This window comes from Argopecten irradians, unplaced genomic scaffold (genome assembly GCF_041381155.1).
Source record: "Argopecten irradians isolate NY unplaced genomic scaffold, Ai_NY scaffold_0408, whole genome shotgun sequence".
NCBI classification, from domain to species: domain Eukaryota; kingdom Metazoa; phylum Mollusca; class Bivalvia; order Pectinida; family Pectinidae; genus Argopecten; species Argopecten irradians.
This window is the reverse complement of record NW_027187875.1, coordinates 13,461-17,429: the sequence shown is the minus strand read 5'-3', so window position 1 is coordinate 17,429 and position 3,969 is coordinate 13,461.

Genomic DNA, 3,969 nt, shown 5'->3' with positions numbered 1-3,969 from the left:
TCCACCATCCTCTCCCAGGAAACACCAGGAACAGGAAAATCTCTGCCAGTCCACTAACACACTGGGTCAACACAGGATCCTGGAGCTCGAGCTCGGCACATGGATAACCCGAATGTCAGTCGCAATCACGAGGCCTCTAACAGTTAGCAGCAAAGAATTGGCACATCGCCGCCTGGTTTCCCGCACAAAACTGATCGTTGGGCGCCATTTGTCGTCGGGGGTGGCATTATGACAAAGAGTAATATTCGTTCGAAGAAGTTTTAATAGTGGCAAGGAAAAACCTACAAAAGACAATACAAACATTCAAACAATCGAACTCACCGGAATATCAACGCAAAAGATTCACACGACCCTACACTCATCTTACATGCTAGTCAACTTACCAGGCTTCCGACACGGTGAATCCTATGATATAAATATACCTAGGTATCGCTACCATCGGTTTAATATCTATAGACAGATCTGCTGGGCTCTGCTCGCGCAGGAGTCCAGCGATGGAGTGCCAGAGATATGGGGAGAGGAGAGGAGGAAAGCTAGGGAAGTGACGTAGACATGTACAAAAGCATGCAAGGCAGTTGTTAATAGAGTTCAGGTCGGTGTCACGTCAAACCAGTTCGTCGACATTCCACAACACATGTACACATACACTGGACATGAGTTCACGTAAACAAGGACATGTACATTACATAACACTAGCACCTGTACACAGGTATACAATACCCATCCACGTCCAGGTAAATACTATGACCTGGGTCACATGTAAGCTGTCTGTCATACATTCCACAACATACCAGAGTAGTACCACACGTGACACATACCGAGATTATCGGAGAACCAGGATGTTTAGAACAATACATTATCAGTGGTTGAAATACACTTCTCAACGGATGGTTTCTGAAAGTGTAATAGTTTAGTATATGAACGATTTTAGTCTGAATATTTGTATGTTTGTTTGATTAATTAACATCTTAATAACAGCTAGTGTCATGTAAGGGACGGCCTCCCATGCATGCGTTGTGTAGTGTGGATGATGTGCAAGCTGCGTGTTTTGGAGACTGCGCTATGTTCGTGTTGTGTCATCTGGTAAAGTGGGACTCTTATAAATGACTTAATCGTTGATGATAAAAGCCTATAGCGATAATTTTGCGGCAATGGTATTTTCGCAATGTTGCAGTAAATAACTATAATTTGCATTCACGAAGTAATGAATAATCATACCTTCAATTTAAAGCTATATTAAATTTTCTCATTTGAAATTGAAATACTTAAAGTTTTGCCCATCATAAATATGTAATCATTTAATATATTTTAAAGTATTCTCCTAACTGATGGCGATTTGTTTGTTTGAAATTTAAGGCCCACGACAACTAAGGTCATTTATGGCTTAGTTATAATGATCTAGATTGGAGATAAATAATGATTGCATCTAAAAGATCGGGATAAGACATAGGCAAGTAAGAACTTAAAGCAGATTGTAAATATTGCTTTTATAAAAAAAGATTGTATGGAATAAAAACAGTTTTGGCTAAAACAAATGAAAAAAAAGTCATGCACAATATTGATGAAACGAAAAAAATGTTGAGGTAATACGATGATAAGATGGGGAAATGTTCATACTTTTTTGAAAAATACCGATTTCTACTAATGACGAATAAAGATGATGTGAACAGAAGCAAGTAACGAAACAATAATAACTTAAGTAATTAAATATATTAATTCTGCGGTTCTAATGTGACATTTCAAAAATAGTAGATTATTATTTCACATTTCTATATAACCATTCATTAAAAAAATGGTGTCACACTAAGGATCGGGTTAAAACTTTAAACGTACGATGCAGTTAATTGTTTTTATTTTATCCAATTTTATACACAACGTTACGATAACCACGTCTTTCGTACCATATTCGGATTTTGTTTGTCACAGAGAAACCATCTACCTTTTAGAAACGTCAGAAAAATCACTTATTCATGAATAACAAGAAAGTATCACTTACTGGGTGTCTGCTTCATTGGTATATTTATTTTTTGTTATTGTGTTCGAATTATATACAACCATTCTGTACATTCTACCCCCCCGCCATAACACACTGTTGGTACCAAGTTTGATAAAGACGAGACATGTCATGTGATTTGAAAGGTCCTGATGTGATGAAACATAATTAGGATTAAAAGTATTTTGAGGTGATATATTATAGTATACATTGGGACAGCAGGGAGATTCCGACACTGTAACCACAAAATGTATCACTTCATAGATTGATACAAAAATACACCGATAAAAATCATTCAATTATTCGATAGTATTTCGTATCAACGTTTAATATATCGAATGATCAATCGACCGAAAGTCATATTGGAATACTAATGTACACGTATATTTATTTATCACCTAGTATGTTTAAAGATGCTCCGCCGCCGACAGAGCATAAACGATACCCAACATTTGAACATAATTGGTGTTTAATCATGTATGTATATGTTTAATTAACACCACAAATAATATGAAATAATTTGTTTTGCTTTTGGTGCATGAGTAATCAATTCTTCATTCCATATATGACAAAGTGCCACGGATTTTTTTCGGGATGTCAGAAAATTCTTTTAAAATATTTTCGCCTGAAGTAAAATTAAAACCTCAAACATTTCGATGGTGGTAATGGTGTGAAGTAAGTTACTGTTGTACTAAAGAAAAACTGCTAATTCGTCTGCTCCTTTTTTGACAGCGAAAAAATGCCATTGATCATCGGTGGAGCATCTTTAACAATATAGGTTAGGAAACAGGTGGTTGTTGAATATGTATTATATTCCTCGCGTATCGTCGTCGGCAATCAGTCAAACGATCTGGTATCGCTCGTTACTTGGTATTTTACACGATTTGTGGCTACATACTGTCTGGCCATCGGTAAATGTAAAAAGTTACAAAAGAAACGAGTTAAAAAAAGACTAAAAAAAAAGAAGAATTAATGTGTAGTAATAAAATAAACAATTAACAGCATAACATCTTATCAGAGAAGAAAAAATATCCCTCCGTGATATCGGCAAATTGTTGTAGTTTAGGTGAAAAACTAAAACGCAAAGATCTTTTCTCATATTTTAGAGGGTTGAAAACTATCGTTACACATTGTATATGTTTACAGGACACGCCTTTCACAAAAGAAAATAAAATGTTATTGAATAGGAATGGGTTTTTCAGCGTTTTCTTTAATTCCTTTCCATTCAATTCTAGGGGTGTCACCATTCTGTTTAGAAACAATTTTGAGTTCAAAGTTATCAATGTGAAAAAAGGGGGAGAGTCTAATGGTATTTTTTAGATTGAAATTCAACTAGAATCTCATAAAGTCACACTTATCAGCTTGCTTGGTCCAAATAATGACAATCCAGATTTTTTATAATATTTTAACTGAAATTATAGAAGAATTCGGATATAACGATGTTAGTGTCTGTGGAGATTTCAACTCAGTTTGAAATCCAGAAAAAGAGTATGACAAAAGCTGTAAAAATGTATAATTCAAAAGCCAGAGATAAAGTATTGGAATCATAGAGAATTTTGTGAGTATTGATATGTATAGGACCATCATGAAAAGGTACACATGGAGAAAAAAGTAATCCGCTTAAACAGACTCGTCTTGACTTTTTCCTCATTTCAGATAATCTTCTCTCAAGTGGAATTAAGTCATAAATATTGAGCCTGGCTACAGGTCAGATTAATGTTTCCCTAGTATATCTCTATAACTAACAGATTTTAAGGCAGGAAAAGGTGTTTGGAAATTCAATAAACAGTTTATTACAAGATTTGAACTATCTAGAATTAGTAAAAGAGTGCATTTCAGAGTATAAGAACATGTTTTGTCTTCCAGTTTATAACTTAGATTACATCAACATTATAGATTTTGAAGAGAAGAATATTCAACTTTGTAATTCTGATCCTACTTTTCATGAAATTTCTACTTGCACACATTAGGTGTTA